An 18,909-nucleotide genomic window follows, 5' to 3' on the forward strand; every position below is an offset into this window, starting at 1 on the left:
GCAGATCTCTCTAATACTCTGCCATTGGTAAATTTGTCTGGTGTTTTTAATTGTAGAATGCTTTTTTAATAGTTTTTATTATGTTATTATTATATGCTACCGAGAGTCAAGTTCTTAACCAACGGTGGAATTGAGCGTTCAATCAAAAAGCTTTATTTATGAAGATATAATTTGTCTAGAATGTTTTACGATTTATAATCATAAATTGAAATCTCTAGTATAAGCTTGGATATTCTGACTGAAGGGCATCATTTGTAGCACAATGGAAGCATATTATAATTTCTCACGAATATGGTATCTTTTTAATTTTTCTTTTTTATAAGAAAAGAAGAAAAAACTACTTTATAAACTGCCATTCATTTATTATCTTGGCAGCTCTGAAATTTACTTTCTTTCACAGTAAATGGCAACATTTTCAAATTTATAGTTTAAAAGGATTATTAACATTTTATATTTTGTTTTAAAATAAGGTCTTTTTATTTATCTACTGTGAGATTATTCTGTCTTCAAAAGAGGGAAGAAAGGGCTGAATACTATACTCTAATCACCCACATCTCTGTGGTATATGGCCAGGAGGTAAGCTGTATAAACATTATTTCAATCTTTGTATTTCGGCCTTTTAATCACAAAAAAGGCAGGCCTATCTTTATCACTGATTGGAATTAGAGAGTTGATGCCAGAGAAATGATTTGGTGATATGAGAGGTAGCATGAAAAGCAGAAGATGGGATATAGCTTTTCATCCTATAAACCCATCAATCTACCATTGGCCCAAATAAAATGCAAAATATTTTTCCAAAGATGCTTTTTTCAAGAGGCAACTTGACTTTCTTATTTTTCTTTGAAGATGTTTCTGTTGAGCTGAAGAAGCTTCTTGGATGAAAAGCGAAATGTCTTCAAAGAAAAACAAGAAAGTCCAATTTCCTCTTGAAAAAAAGCACCTTTGTTTCTTACTAGAATTGACTTGATAGAAGGCATTCCACATAATTTTGACTGATATTTTCTGGTACCATGTTAATCAACCCAAAACTAAAAAGGAATGGAATATAAAATGTAAAGAGCTGAAATAATCCATTGTGTGATTCATTTTGATTGCAGGCTGTAAAATTAACAGTAGATATTTAGTTATTTAGCCCACAGCATCAGAGAACAATATACAGACATCTCAAAATTTGGGAATAATGTTTCACCTACCTTAACTTACTATTTAATGTATAAATATTGACATAGATAGATAGGAGATAGATAGATAGAAGATAGATAGATAGATAGATAGATAGATAGATAGATAGATAGATAGATAGATAGATAGATGATAGTTAGCTGAGAGATCTATCTTCAGGAATATACATCTGAATTAGAATGTTTGATATGAGAATCATTCATAGTTCTGTAAAAATATATTATCTGCCCAAACCTGTCTGTCAGACATAGAAATAAATTATTAATGTTTACCACGAGCAGCTGTGGGACACTCTGATCATTACATGGTTCACCTTGTACCTGCTTACAGGCAAAGACTTAAAACCACAAAACCAACAATTAAATCAGTGAGGACCTGGACTGAGAAGGCAAAGTGCCTCAAAGTGCCTTGACTGCACTGATTGGAATGTTTTCGAAAGTACCTCTGCAGACTTAGATGAACTCACAGATACTGTAACATCATATGTCAGCTTCTGTAAAGACCTATGTGTACCGACCTGGAACTTGCAAATATACAGTAACAACAAACCTTGGTTCACAGCTAAACTTAAGCAGCTATGTCATTCCAAAGAGGAAGCCTACAGAAAAGATGATAAAGGCCAGAAATGTATTAACAAGGGAGATCAGAGCAGCAAAAAAAAGCTACCTTGAAAAGCTAAAGAATCAGTTCTCAACAAATGAACCAGCAAACATGTGGAAAACTCTTAAAAATATCACTGGTTATGGCAAATCTCCTTCCCAGGCTGAAGGAAATCAACAACTGGCAGATGACCTGAATGTGTTTTATTGCAGGTTTGAAAGGAAACTACAGCCACCTATCTCCACAAGCCCCATCTCAGACACATCAACAACAGCCAAGCCTCCTACAACTGACCCCATCCCATTGCGTTCCCAACCCCTAGTGATCACAGAAAAGGAAGTGCAAGACTTATTTCACAGACAAAAGCCAGGAAAAGCTCCAGGCCCAGACAAGATAACTCCTTCTTGCTTAAAAGTCTGTGCTGACCAATTGGCCCCCATCTTCACCCATATCTTCAATAAATCGCTAGAGATGTGCTATGTTCCTTCTTGCTTCAAACGCTCTACTATTATACTAGTGCCGAAGAAGCCCACCATCAAGGAACTAAATGAGTACAGATCAGTTGCTCTAACATCTGTAGTTATGAAAACCTTTAAAAGGCTAGTGCTGTCTCACTTGAAAATCATCACGGATCCGCTGTTAGACCCCTGCAACTTGCATACCAAGCAAATAGATCAACAGATGATGCTACACTCAAAATGTCACTATAGAGCACTGCACACCACACAACTAGACACAAGAACAGTTTTTTCCCGAACACCATCACTCTGCTAAACAAATAATTCCCTCAACACTGTCAAACTAGTTATTAAGTCTGCATTACTATTAATCTTCTCATTGTTCCTATTATCCATCTCCTCCCACTTATGACTGTATGACTGTAACCTTGTTGCTGGTATCCTTACGATTTATATTGACTGTTTCCTAATATGATTTGATTGCTTATTTGTTCCCTATGATTATCATTATGTGTTGTACCTTATGATTCTTGATGAATGTATCTTTTCTTTTATGTACATTGAGAGCATATACACTAAGACAAATTCCTTGTGTGTCCAATCATAACTTGGCCAATAAAGAATTCTATTCTATTCTATTCTATTCTATTCTATTCTATTCTATTCTATTCTATTCTATTCTATTCTATTCTATTCTATTCTATTCTATTCTAATAATATATTTAGAAAAAGCACTTAAAAGGACAATTATTCAAACAGACTGGTTCAAAAGGACTGTTCCTTCCTGAAGTTGCATGATTCAAATAGATTTTGTGTACAATCATTCTGATAAGTCTTAATGAAGAAATGTATGAGTGATTTGATTCAAAAATCTATGTTATGCAATGCTTTTGTAACCTTTTAATACTGTTTTAGTCTATTAAAATTTGTATGTGAGTTGTATTTTAAGAGAAGGAGAGAAAGGCATTATGCCTCCATCTACAATCCCTGGAGACACATGTTCCAGAGAAGTCTGTCAGTGTACTTCAAAAATATAAATGTGTCTGGCAATGGATAAGCTAGTGGCTTAGCTAAAACAATTGTATTAATTTTTTCAGTGTAGACAAGAACTCATGATTTGATAATTGAGTCTCTGCATGTTGCATAAATATTACACCAACTGAAGCAAATGGAAACCACCTTGAATTCTACTGAATTCATGCATTCTACTGAATAATACCAGAAAATTTACATTTTAAAAAATTTAGCCTGTTCAAATAGTATGTGCATGTTTATATGTGTATTATGTCAGTGATCTTATATTTTTCTTTCCTTTTTAATATTCAAGGAGAAACTTGCAGGAGCTTCTTCTATAATACAGCAAAAGAATAAAATAGATCACTTAAAATAATAAACTGTTACTTTGCTTTAAGAGCTGATGGTAATTCATGCCCAGTTTTTGCTGTTATCATTTTCAACTTCAATAAAATCTGAGAGTAATAGAAAGTTGTGAGACTGAAAACTAGCAGCTTCCATATGAATTTTCCTCTGTTTTATTTTTATTTCTTCATGTAAAAATAACTATCTCAAATAAAATATGAACCAACATAATTAGTATACATGCCAGAATAATGGAGACATCCAAAATTAATATTTCCTATGGTATATAAGCTTACTACTGCCTGTGGTTGTGTTAATTCCTATCAATATAGTCTAAAATGTCAAAGCCTGGTAGAGAAAATTATTCCTTAATATCCTTAATTTCACCACATGAAACATTATTATCAACTGCTCTTTTTTAATATTTTATCTTATTTTCAAATGCCCGTTTTCCTTGTATGCTTCCAACAAATGGAAGAATCTGATATTGGTTAAGGAAAAGAAACTCCTAACCTCATTAAATTGGTTAACATTATTAAGTTAACTATACCTCATTAAACTAGTTACTAATGGTACCTGATTAAACTAGTTAACATTATTAAGGCACCTCCTTTATAACAAACTCAGCATGCTCCCCAAACACTAAAAATTGTATAAGTACACTGAAAATAATTGGAAGTCTGTGTCACATAGATACAAAAAAAAGTCTGTACCTCATATATTATACATCACACCTTCTTCCTATGTAAAGACATGGGAATTAGCCACTTTTCCTGATGACAAGATCATCTAATTGTGTGAAATTTTGGCAATCTCATTCATGAGATTTCATACAGACTGACATTTTGTATTTATGGTAGTAAAGTAGCTTGCCTGCTTTGGCAGACTATAACCAGGCAGGACTGTGTTCTAAGTCACACTCATCATGAAACATAAATAGCAGCATTGTCCTTGAACTATTTTTCAGTCTCACTTTCCTGTGTGATTATTGGGACTTCAGAGTTGTGAGGGAAATGTGTGTACTACCAGTAGGTTTTTGAAGAATTAGTTTCTTTTTGAAATGAATAAAAGGGCAGGACAAGAATAAAATAAGCAGATATTGCTATAGATATTGATCTCAACATAGGGATTCTCTTAACATTTGTAGCAAATGGCCTCTTTTTCACTGTTTTGTTCAAAACAATTTATGATTATGAATTTTGTTCCAGTGGCAATACAATTGTGATTTTAGATTCAATAGAGAAAGTGGATATTGTCCTTTCATTTCTTACTGAACAGCTCTAAGTCTAACAAAAACTTTCAGATGGTCTAGTCTTTTCTTAAAAACCTCTTAAAATTTTATTAGAATTAAAATTATTCAGATACATACTAACTGAAATATAAATTAATTTTGTATATTAGTAATCCAAAAGTCTATACACAACATTAACACAGAAGAGACTTCATGTCAGTTTCCTGAAATACTATAATTAGACTATATTTTTCAGACAAATCATTGTACACTCTTTAAAATTAATGAAAGACCAGCCTTACTTTAGTCTTAATGTTATCTTTCAATTTTTGTAAACATTATATATTTAATATAGCTGTTCAGTTTATATATAGGCCTAACTCAAAAAAATGCTACCTTTACTCTAGGTTTTCCTTTCAATTTTGATTAAGCATAAATTCATGTACCTCTACCACAATTTATTTTTGAATAACCTTCAATGCTTACATGTTCAAGTACAATACTGCCCTCAAGTGTCTGGTAATAAAATTATTTCTACATACTTGTACTAAATTTTACAATTGACCATGCAAATATATTTTTTTCTGGACATAGGATCATAGAAAACCACATCAACAGAGTGATAGATAATCATTAAAATAATTGGCCATTACAACAATTCAATTCAAAACATATACTTATTATATGGTATCTAGCAATTCTAAAACATTCAAACAATATTAAAAACAGTAACTTCCTAATATTGCTTTAAAATTGAAAACAAAAGGTCAAACTATTATTTTTCTGAGATCAATATGAATAAAGTATATCAAGTTATTAATGGAAATTGTTAATAATGCACTTGCCTGAGAGTTTTTGATAGTGATATTTCAACTGTCACCAGATTTATAATCCGATTGATGGGGAAAGGTTCTATGTATTTCAGTCCTAATTTCTTAGGGGGTTGTATGGATTGTAGAAATTTAGTGGATAGGTATACCCTGTCCCCTATTTTAAATGGTTTGGGGTCTATTCTTTGAATGTGGCTCTAGCATCACTGAGTGCTTTCCTTACTACTGGCCAGATGTTTTGCAGTTGATGTATCCACTCCTTAAGAGAGGGTATCGTGGTTCGTCTGCCGATAGTTCTGGCATTGGGTTGAAGTCCTGGCTGGTGGCCACTCTAAATGGAGTGAATCCAGTGCTATAGTGCACTGTGTTATTATATTCAACCTCTGCAAAAGGCAAGAGGTTGGTCCAGTTATCATGTTGGTAGTTGATGAAGCATCTTAGATATTGCTCTAGAACTCGATTCATTTGTTCTACCCTTCCACTTGTCTGAGGAAGATGACTAAAACTCAGGCCCTGATCAGTACTCAGAAGGCTTAGGAAAGCTCTCCAGAACGTTGATGTAAATTGGACCACCTGGTCGGATATAATCCTCTGTGGGGATCCATGCAATCAATAGATGTGGTGCAGGAACATTTTGGCCAGAGTTTTGGCAATGAAAATTTTTTTGGCAAGGCATGATGTGGACCTGCTTGGAAAACAGATCTATTACTACCCAAATGATGGTGTTTCCTGCACTGTCCGGTAGTTCTACTATGAAATTCATAGAAATCTCTCTCCATAGTACTGATGGTTCAGCTACTGTTTGTAATAGCCCTGGGGTTTTTCTCTGCCTTCTCTTTGCAGCTGCACAGGCACGGCAACTGGTCATGTAACTTTCTGTGTCTTTCTTTAAGGAAGGCCACCAGAATTGCCTTTTTATCAAGTGCAGTATTTTTATAAATCTGAAGTGGCCAGCTAACTTTAAATCATGGTAGGCTTTCATGAGGTTGAGTCTCTGGCTAGCTGGGACATACAGTTTCTCTCCCATCCATGCCAGGCCATCTTTTAGCAAGCAAGTGGGCTGGGGTCTTTGAGCAGCATTCAACTGCACGTTGTCCATCTTTTCCACACTTGGAACAGGGCATGGCCAGCATCAGAGGGTGTGGCCAGCATTGCAGCAAAACGACGCTTTCTTTGGGGGCTCCCGAAGGATCGATATTGCAGCCATTTGGGGGTCTTTTTTGACTGATGCCATCCTGTAGGGACTTAACGAGAGAGGCACGGACTGGCAAGCATAGGGAAGTCGCAAATTCCCTGGCCGGTAGGAAGAAGCCTCTCAACCGGATGGCTGAGAAAGCGACCATTGAGAGCTGCTACGAAGCTGGGGCGGCCACAATAGAAGTATGGAAGTAAAAGGAAGTGTGGACCATCTGGGTGAGATACCTCCTTTTTTTTTTTAAACAAAGTACAAGTTTCTTTTCATAACCTCCTGGAAATAGCTAAAAGAGGAGAAACGACAAAAAGAGGAGAGGGGAGAGTGGGCGTGTGTCGGCTTCTCTATCTCCGACAATATAGCAGTGAGGAAAACGGGTGGGCCCAAATGAAAGAAGAAAAAACTAAATGATTCAACAGAATTGATTTGGAGAATAAGAAAATAAGAAAATAAGATGATTGAGTATTTTTAAACGTATTATTTTTAATAAATGAAATTGAACTAAATTTACTGATTGAATGAACTATTTTTAAAAAATAAAAAACTTTTTCTACTTTTCCCAGATGAAAATAAATTACAGTGCCACCTAGAGGCACTAGTGAAAGGACAATGAACTGAATAAATTAAAGGAAAAACAAGAATGACCTTGATAATGCTTGCTGAACTAATTAGAAATTATTTTGTCTAATAGACTGAGGTACACTGACAGCATTGTTTTAAATTCAAGATGGAACAGTGTACCTTTTGAAGTATGTAAAAGAAGAAGCAACAGAAAAGATTATTGACAACTCCCATATAGTTTTGCTTTTGAAATATTTTTCTTTTCTCTTGTTTTTTTTCTGTGGATAACAGAGTTTAGATTCTACTTGTTAATTTTTAGGCACTTTTCTTTTGTTTGTTTTTTCTAGTCTTTTTTTGTGTATAACAATTGGTTGGATTGTGTTTTTCTTTTCCTTTTCCTTTTTTGTGTTTTTTTTCACATACAGACACTCCTTCCTTTTCTTTCTTTCTTTTTCTTTCTTTCTTTTTTTGGGGGGGGGTTATCTATTTAATTCCTCACTAGAGGTAATTTGGATTAAGGTAAGAAAAACCTGAAGAACAAGAACATGAACGTTGGATTACAATTGAGATTACATTTTTTTCTCTTCTTTTTCTTTTTTCTTTTTCTGTTTGGCTGATTGGGTTTTTTTTTTCTTGTTGTATTTTTTTTAATTCACCCAACGGGGTGGATTAAATATTTGGATAACAAATTGTATTTGGATTATAAACCTGGTGGATTATAATATCAAGACATCACAAGATGAAGAAAATAACAACGCACCTGCCTTCAACAGCTTCCTCAACAATTTCCAGCCCTGCAGCCCAGAGAACATTGGATACTATGACCATGCAACTGGAACTAAAAAATAGGCATTTCATAAAGACTTCAAAGAAAGAATAGGCAAATTAGATGAGAGAATGGAAAAAGTAGAAGGGAATTAAAAGATGTTAAGGGGATAATTGAAAAAATGAACAAAGAATACAAAGGTGGAAGAAAAAGCAGAATCAACAGAAAAAAAAGTGGGAGAACTGGACGATAGACTTACAACTGATAAAAACCAGGAAAAAACAATTATTTCTTTAGAAATGGATTGTGCAGATTATTATTTAAGATTTCAAAACATAGAAGAGAAGGGGGAAAATATAGCTGAAATAATGGCAGAGTTGTTGATGGTAGCAATGGAGGAAACCAAAGAAAAGATATTGAATGAGATTGATGAGATATTTAGAGTACACACTAGATATGCAATGAGAAATAAACTACCTACAGAGGTACATGTAAGATTTACCAAGAAAGCAATAAAAACTGAGATATTACAAAGAGCAAGAAATAACCCAATAAAATATAAAGGTAGAAAGATAGTGGTGTTGAAACAAATATCTAGAAGAGTTACCAGTTCTTGACAAAAAGTTTAATTAAAAAAGGAGTGAGCTTCAGGTGGTTAATACCGGAAGAAATATTGGTGAATTGACAGGAGCAAAGACACAGACTAGATTCATTATAATTTATTATAAGCAATCAGCTAAGGTGATGGTAAATGGAGATATAACAGAATAGATTAATATCATGAAAGGCACAAGGCAGGGTTATCTGTTATCCTCATTATTATTTGTGTTGTTATTAGAGGTATTAAATAGAAATATAAGACAAAATGAAGAGATAAGAGGTATCAGAATTAAGAAAGAAGAATATAAATTACAGGCATTTGCAGATGATTTAGTGTTTATTTTAGAGGAGCCGCAAATAATTGGGCCAAAATTAATAGAACAAATAGAAGAATATGGAGAAGTGGCAGGGTTAAAAATCAATAAAGATAAAATGAAAATATTGGTGAAAAACATCACAGAGAAGCAGAAAAGGGAGTTAATGAAAAAACTAGATATTCAGATTACTAAAAAAGTAAGATATTTAGGAATTCAGTTAACAGCAAGAGCATCACGATTAAGGAAGATAATTATTATAAATTGAAAAGACAAATCGAGATGGACTTGGAGAGATGGAAGAATTTACAATTATCATTAATGGGAAGAATAGCAACAATTAAGATGAATATATTATCAAGATTGTTGTTTCTATTTCAAACAATACTGATAAAATTAGAAAAAAATATTTTGAGAATCTTAATAAAATAATAATGACATTTATATGGCAAGGGAAAAAAGTGAGAATTAATTTGAAAATGTTACAAGATGCAAGACTTAGAGGAGGTTTGGACTACCAAACTGGGAATTATATTATCAGGCAGCAACGTTATCATGGATGAAAGAATGGATTGTATTAAGAAATACAAGTTTATTGACATTGGAGGGTCAGGATCTACAACTGGGTTGGCATGCTTTCTTATGGTATGGGAAGACTAAGATACATAGCTATTTTCAAAGACATTATGTAAGAAATTCTTTATTATCAGTATGGGAGAAAGTTAGAGAAAAACATTATTTGAAAATACCAACATGGCTTTCAACAATGGAAGCATTAATACATCCAAATATTATCAATATGGGAAATATTATTAGATATAAAGATATTTTATCAGAAAAGGGGGAATTGAAAACGAAACAAGAACTAGAACAACAAGGGATTGATATGGTGTGGTATATACAATTGCAAATACAATCAAGATATGAAAAAGATGCAAAGTTATATGGTTTTTACTTGGAGATGACAATTGGATGAGATACTCACAGGAACAGATGAGAGAATGATTAAAAATTATATAGTTATTTACTTTCTATTAAATTAGAAGAACAAGTAAAAGAAACAATGATAGCATGGGCAAAATTTTTTGGATATACAATAGAGCTAGATAAATGGCATCAACTATGGGAAAGAAATTATAAATTAACAATGGCATATAAAGAGAATTTGTATAAAATGTATTATAGATGGCATATGTCACTGGAAAGATTGGCAAAAATGTTTAAAGATAAATCAACAAAATGTTGGAAATGTCACCAGACACTGGGATTGTATTATCATATGTGGTGGACATGTGCAGAAGTGAGAAACTATTGGGCAAGAATTCAGATATGGTTAGAGAAAATGACCCAGCAACATATTGATTTAAAACTGGAACTGTTTTTGTTGGGTATTTTATCTGAGAAATATAGTAAAGAAAATGTATATTTGATTATTCATGTAATAACTGCAGCGAGAATTGTATTTGCACAAAATTGGAAAGTGGAAAAAATCCCTACAGAGGGAGAGGTAATTAAGAAAATATTAGAATGTGCAGAAATGAATAGATTAACATTGGTAATTAAAGAGAAGGAAGAATTGGAGTATTATAACATATGGGGGTAATTTTATCATTGGATAGAAAATGAATATGGACAAAAAGTGGTATAAAATTAAATAAAAATGTTTTTAACAGGAGATATATCAAATTGAAATGTAAAAGCAAAGAAATATAAGAAATATAAGAAAATAGTGATAAGATTTAAACATAATGACACAAAAATTTGTACCCAGATAACAAACTGATTAATGATGTAATGTTTGTTTTAAAAGAAAAAACTTTTTATAATTAAAAAAAAAACCCTGCACAAACAGGTAATTGACCGCGGTGGGGGGGAGGCGGTCTCCAGCTTGAACGGCTCTCACTTCCCCCTGTGTTGGGGATCTCTTCCAGGTTCTCCTAGCTCGGTACTGGATAAGTCAATCTCCACCTCTTCTGCCAAAATATACCAATCGTGGAGGCGGTTTGGGGCTCTGTGGACCAGGCAGGTATGGTAGAAGTCATCATTTAGCCCGTCTTTCTTTATTGAAAAAGTTTTATTAGTAAAACAAACACAATTTCCCCACAACCCTCCCACCCAACCCCCCTCCCCCTCCCCGACTTCCCAGAGCAGAACACAAGGTATTTCTATTAACTTTTAACAATAAACTGAATTGCTTAACCAATCATTAAACTAACACCTCCTAAAAAAAATTCTTAACCCCCCATAGATAAAATCCTACTTCTTAGACATAATCCTTCTAATATCACTTATATAGCGCTTATACAGTTAAAAGAAATCATTCATAAGCTATTTGATATTTTTTAGTCTGATACTTATTTTGAATATAATCAATCCATCTTCTCCAGTCCTGTATATACCTTTCTTGTGTGTGATCCTTCAAATATGCTGAAATTTTAGCCATTTCAGCTAAATTAGTTACTTTCAATATTCAATCATCAATAGTAGGCAAAAAATCCTTCTTCCAATGTTGTGCTATCAACAATCTTGCTGCTGTTATCAAGTTCAAAATCAGTTTAGTCTCTGCAACTGTACAGTCCGTAGTTATACCCAGTAAAAACAACTGTGGAGTAAATTTCAGTCTTTTTTAAAAAATATTCTGCATCACCCACCAAATCTTTATCCAAAATGCTTTGATTTTTCTACAGGTCCACCATATATGATAATAAGTTGCATCATCACAGTCACATCTCCAACATTTAGCTTGCACATTAGGATACATACATGATAATTTTTTGGGATCTAAGTGCCATCTATAAAACATTTTATAAAAGTTTTCTCTTAAATTTTGTGCTTGTGTAAATTTCACATTTCTAGTCCAAATCTTTTCCCAAGTCTCCATCATTACTGGCTCTTGAAAATTTTGTGAATTTAATCATGCAATCTTTAACCAGTTCCGTCTCAGAGTCTATTTCCAATAAAGCATTATACAACCTTTTAATATGCATTTGTTTTTGATCTCTAATTTGTTTTACCAAATTCTCCTCATTTTGCATGAAGCCAGTTTTTTGATCTTCCTTCCATCTAGCTTGAAGTTGACCGTACTGAAACCATGTATAAATTATACCTTCTTCTCTCAATGTATCTAAAGGTTTCAAATACATTACCCCCCTTTCCATAATAAGAAGCTCTTTATAGGTAATCACCTCCTGTTTTTGTTCTATACTTATATTTTCTATTGCATGTCTAGGATTTGCCCATACAGGTATCTTATAATTTAACTTATATTGATATTTTTTCCAAACCCTCAACAAAGCATTTCTAAGTATATGGGCCTTAAATACTTTATCCACCTTTTTTGTCATATAACAAATAGGCATGCCATCCATATAACAAATCATAACCTTCTAGATTCAAAATTCTCCCCTCAGTTAAGTTAAACCAGTCACTAATTTGTGATAAGACCGCTGCTTCGTAATATAATCTTAAATTAGGCATTTTGAGACCCCCTCTTTCACGTATATCTTGTATAATTTTCATTTTTATTCTGGGTTTTTTCCCAGCCCAAATGAAAGTATTAACACCTTTCTGCCATTCTCTCAGATTTTCATCTTTCTTAAGCACAGGTATCATTTGGAACAAAAATAAGAATCTAGGTAACACATTCATTTTAATTGCTGCAATTCTTCCCAATAAAGACAACTGTAATTTTTTCCAATTCTCCATATCCTTCTATACCTTCTGCCAAAGAACCTCATAGTTATTTTTGTATAATTTTGTATTTGAAGCTGCTATATACACTCCTAGATATTTAACCTTTTTAGCTATTTCAAAATCTGTTATTCTTGCTAGTTCATCTCTTTCAAATACAGACATATTTTTAATTATCATCTTTGTCTTATGTGAATTAACTTTAAATCCTGATACTTTCCCGTATTGATCAATTATATCCAATATATATGGAGTCGACTCTATAGGTTGGGATAAGGTAACAACCAAATCATCTGCAAATGCTCTTAATCTATAATCTTGATGTCTAATTACAATACCCTTCAATTTTTCTGAGTCACGTATCTTATTCAATAGCACTTCCAAAGTCAAGATAAACAACAATGGGACAGAGGACACCCCTGCCTTGTTCCTTTCTCAATTCTAAAAACCTCTGTTAAACCTCCATTAACTATTATTCGTGCTGTTTGCTGCTGGTATATCGCTCTGATTGTGTAAAATATTTCCCAAAATGCATTTTCTCTATTATTTTAAACAAAAATTGCCAGTTCAAGCGATCAAATACCTTCTCTGCATCCAAAAATATAAACGCTGCAGGGACTTGATTATTTTTTTCCAAATATTCCAGTAGGTTTACAATTTGTCTAACATTATATTTCATTTGTCTCCCTTTTATAAACCCTGATTGGTCATTATGAATTATTTGTTGCATAACTGGCATTAATCTATTAGCTAGTATCTTAGCAAAAATCTTGTAATCGGTATTCAAAAGTGAAATTGGCCTAAAATTCTCAGGTTTGATGGAATTTTGATCCTCCTTTGGAATTAGTGAGACAAAAGCTGTTTTCCAGGAAGGTGGTACTCCTCCTCCTACCTGTATTTTATTAAATAAGATTTTAAGTGGTTCTAACATTTCAAATTGTAAATGTTTATAATAGACAGCTGTTAGTCCATCTGTTCCCGGAGCCTTACCTATTTTTAATTGTTTAATTACCCCAACAATTTCCTCGGAAGTTATTGGCTGATTCAATCTTTCTCTCTGTTCCAGCGTTAGTTCAGGAATATCTATCTTTAAATATCTATCAATATCAACATCTTGAATTACATCTTTAGCATATAGCTTTGTATAGAACTCCAAAAAAGCCTTTTTTATTAAATTCTGTTGGTAAATCTCCTTACCTCTAAATTCTATCTTGTCTATAACACGTGATTTTTGTTTTTTTCTCATCGTGTAAGCCAACCATCTCCCAGGTTTATTGGCATTACAGAATGTATTATGTCTGGCATATTGTATGCTGGTTGCTACTTGCCCAGCCATTAACATATTAAATTGCTCTCTTAAGATATTGATCATATCTTTTGCCTTTTTGTCTCCCGGATTAGTTATAAGCAATTGTTCTTTCTTTTTAATTTCCTCCTCTATCTCTTTCCATCTGTTTTGTTGTTTTAATCTATATTTATTGTTCAGAAAGATTAATGTTCCCCTCATATATGCCTTACTCACATCCCATACCATTTCCATCGAGGTACCTTTATTTATATTGTTAACAAAAAATTCTTTCATTTGTTTTTTAAGTTCACTCAAGTTATCTTCATATCTAAATAAATTCTCATTTAACCTCCAAGACCTCCTTTCCCCTCTTTCCTGTTCTAGTTCCGCCCAAACCAGGCTATGATCAGTTAAAGTTCTTGGACATATCTTCGTCTTCTTCACCCTAGAAGAAAGATCATTTGTGGTTAATATAAAATCAATCCTAGAAAAAGATTGATGCCTGTCGGAAAAAAAAGTAAAATCACTTTCCAATACGTTCCTTTCTCTCCAAATGTCTCTCAGCTCCATATCCTCCAAAATATCAAAAAAAGATTTAGGCAACTTAGCACACATGGATATCTTGGAAAGACTTTTTTTTTATCTTTCTGGGTATTTATTACCCCATTCCAATCACCCATTAAAAGTAAAGATCTATAATCCCATTATAGTATTTTGGTATGTAAAAGTTTATAAAATTTGCCTTGCTGTTGATTAGGTGCATATACTCCAATTACAAGCAGCTTCCCGTTCTGTGTTGTTAATTCAATTGCAATATATCTACCTTGAGTGTCAGCCTCAATTAAATTGGCCAATAAGCCTCTTTTAACATATATAACTAGGCCATTTTTCTTCTCTGGTGCTGATGCCACAAAATGTGTACCTAATTTCGAATTTATCAAGTACTTTTGATCTGAGGATTTAATATGCGTTTCTTGCAAACAAATAACATCATTCTGAAATTGCTTCAAATAGTGAAATATTTTCTTTCTTTTTTGTGGAGAATTTAAACCATTGACATTCCAAGATAAAAATTTATTTGCCATCTCTGGGCCCTCCAAGCTTTGAGAGCATCAGCTGAACGTCCTCCGCCATTTTGGACTTTGGCCTAGCTCCTCCCACTGCTTGTGTTTTTTTGACTTGTTGGGTTGAATCTTGAGGCTCTCATGCCAGATGCTGTTTGTAAGTGGCTCTTGTCAATCGTTGATCTTTTGGCAATTCTATCATCTTTAATGGCTCAAGGGTTGGTGGTGGACCCCCACTCAACAATAAATCTTCCAAATTAGCTCCTCCAGCTAAAGCTTGAGCATAGGTTTGTGGTTGCCCTCCATCTTTCTCCTGTTGTATCATTTCCAATTGCTTTCTAGCACCCCCTGGTGAGGGTGGCTGTCCAGCCTTTAAGACATTGGCATAAAAATCTTTTGCCTTTCCAACTGTGTTTAAGCACTATCTTTGCCCAGCGTATGTCACTATTATCCCAAATGGGATGTCCCATCTGTACTGGAGCTGCTGGTTTCTTAGTTCGTTCACCAAAAAACCAAACTGCTTTCTGTCTCTTAACATTTTAGGAGGAAGCTCTTTCAGGACCACCAGCTCTTGTCCATCCACTTTAATCTTGTTTCTGTAAGAAGCTTGCAAAATATCATTTCTAATTCTCGCCTGTCTTTCTTTAAACCAGCTCACCAGGATGTCTTCCGGCCAGTCTACTCGGCAGGCAAGGGCTTGGAACTCCTTGATGTATTCCGTCACCGGCTGGCAACCACAGTCACAGGCCTTCCGATCTGCTCGTGGGTCTTCGAATTGGTGACAAAGCACCATCATGAAACGGTCGAAGTTCCACAGCTCCTGGGCATCAGCATTGTGGAGGGTCATCATCCACCTGACTGCCGCTCCTTCCAGAGCCAGGGTGACAACTCTAACCTGGGTGTCCTGAGTTTGGAAATCCCACCCATATTCCTGCATGTATGTGAGGACATGCACCAGTAAAAAGCCCAACTGCTGCAAGTCGCCATCATACTTCACACCCAGGGGTGTCTTCCATTCTAACTGTGGGGCTCTTACCAGCCCCGGTACATTTTCAGGGACTGGTGCTGCATGTGGCGGGTTTGCCGGGATGGTTGCTGACTATGCTGCCCAGTCTGCTGGGTCCGTGGCCGCTGGACCTGAGGTGACATCTCTTGCTCCATCAGTGGCTGCTGCTGCTTCGCTTCCTCACTCTTGGCGGTCCAGTTCCCCCCGACCTTTCAGGTTCCCCAAAGACTCCATCATAAACTGCATGTTTTGTCTTTTAAGTCACTCATTTCTAGCCGGTTCTTCAGCCAGGTCCTCCTGGTCCCACAGGGAATCCAGCTGGCTTTTCCAGCCTGGTTGCCAGCCACCCCAGGTGAAGGTGACACCTTTAGTTCTTCCATTCCAGTTGTATTTCTTCCCCACTTCAATTGACCATCTCGGTTTCGTGGGATCCTCCAGAGCGGCCTCATCTTCAATAGGGCAGTCAGAGATTGCATCTAGCTGGGTAGTAGTAGATGTTTCACCTCAGCAATCTCCCTCTCTGTGCTCGCCGCTCTGCTCGGACATGGTTTGCAGGGTCCCCTTAGTAGAGTGAGTGCTTCTCTGGGTTAACCACTTTTGCAGATGGAGGGCCTGCCTCTCCTCTCCATTCAAGAAATGATTGGCATTTTAAAAGGAAACTTTTATTGAAAGGAAAGTGATAGCAAAGCAAAAAAAGCAGGATCTGTGGATTCCATTAGATTGAAACAGTTAAGAGACCCTCCCCTCAGTCCGGTGTTGAATAAGCCAATCTGCAGATGTGAAGATCAGAGGTGGTATTCAGCCAGTTCGGGCAAATCAGTATCAGCAACTGCTGGTGGGCCTGCAGTTATAAGAAGCCGTTCTCAGGCATCCCTCGCTGGATGCTCCGGAGCTGAGATAAACAGATGACCCTCCCCTCTTTCATTCCCAGGAAGGTAAATCAAAGCACAGGTTAGATAGGCACCGGGAAGGAGGTTATAAACTGAGGAATGCCTACAGGCCCCTTCCCCACCAGAATGGCAGCATTCTATGGTACCTGAGACCAATAGAATTAGTGTAGCCATTGCAGCATGAGAAACTGACTTTAGAAATACTCATATTCGTCACTTTGCATATATTTGAAATTCTGAAGAAGCACTGTTAATCTTTGGCATATTGACAAATAAAGCTTTTAAACCATCTGAGTTATTGCAAGAAAAACTTGGATTGCCTAAAACTGCAGACTAAGTAATATATTCAATTAAACCATATTTTAATTTCTAATTTGGTCCAGTCTTATTACTTCTAAACTTCTTGAATTATTATCAAAATTGAGTGTATTGATTCAGATTGGCTGCTACCCAGGACTTCTGTAATAAATAAAAATACTTTGCCCCAGATGTCTAATCGGTTCAGATGGTTTCCACTAAGTTCTTGGGAGGGTTCACAGTCATTTTGCAGCCAGTTCTGTTGAGTGTTTTCTTGTTAACCACCATCATCAGACGCTGATGCAAGCACTTGACACAATTTACCCAGAAGAGCCCATCAGCTGATCCAGATTGCTCTCCGGGTACAAACAATGGCATCTATCAGGATCCCGAAAGCCTTCTTTACCTACCTTCTGGATTGAGATTTCCTGAGTTCCAGATGCCTCCAGCTGTTGTTTAGAAGAGTTGTGAATTAAGTTAGAATCTTTACCCAGATTTTGCTTTATTCCATGTCATGCTTAGATTCTTTGATTAGTTTTATTAGTTAGGTTTCATTGTAATTTGTTTCTTGTCCCAAAGTAATTGAAAGTCGAATGGCATACAAATGTAATATATTATTACTATTACATGCACATTAGATTTAAGGCACCTGTTGGAAGAAATGTCCATCTGGGTCAGTGGTGGGTTTCGAATTTTTTTACTACTGGTTCTATGGGTGTGGCTTGGCGGGCGTGGCATGGCTTGGTGAGCATGGCAGGGGAAGAATACTGTAAAATCACCATTCCCACCCCACTCAAGGGGAAGGTTACTGCAAAATCCCCATTTCCTCCCAATCAGCTGGGACTTGGGAGGCAGAGAAATATTTATATCCTCTCTTGGGCCTTGCACATGTATCCTATTGGTTGTCAGAGTCCCAGGGGCTATGCAGGGGTCCAGATGACCTTGTAGACTGTCTGTGTCCCAGGCTTGATTGAATCTTGCTGGGTGACGATGTAATGAAGAGGCTTGTGTTCTGAAAGGGTGCTGGGCAATTCCTATTATGTCTTAATGGCTTTGTCCTGGTTTGGATCTTGAGTGAGGGCTAATCCTATCACCCTGGAGCTGAAGACCTTTTGTCTTATAGATAGGATGGCCCAGTCTTTCTGGAGCTATTAACAAAGGTGGGAGCTGGTTTCCAAGAGCATGTTTCTCCTTTTCTCATCCAGGGAGGTATAATATTCTGCCTTTTTAATATTTCCTAGAATATTTCATTCTTCTAAGAGGGGTGGGTGCTAACTTTCTTCACAGCAAATTTCAACAAATTTAGCAAGGCACAAGGCAGTTTCCATGAACCTTCAGATAAAGGAGTACAAGAGGGTATTTCTCAAAAATATTACACTGAAATCAAATTTTAAGGAGAAAAAATAGGGAGCAGTTTAGGAAACCATTGTGGATGCATAGGGAACTTTCAGTTGCACTAAGAATAATTACTATGAAACAATACCAACAATTTGCTCGCCTTTGCATAAATGTTTTAAAAGAACTTTTAAAAAGGGATAGCACACAAAATAATCTTAGGTTTATATACTAAAAACAATATAA

This window comes from Pituophis catenifer, unplaced genomic scaffold (assembly GCF_029215685.1).
Source record: "Pituophis catenifer annectens isolate HBS135680 unplaced genomic scaffold, rPitCat1.0.hap2 SCAF_8, whole genome shotgun sequence".
In the NCBI taxonomy this organism is placed as follows: domain Eukaryota; kingdom Metazoa; phylum Chordata; class Lepidosauria; order Squamata; family Colubridae; genus Pituophis; species Pituophis catenifer.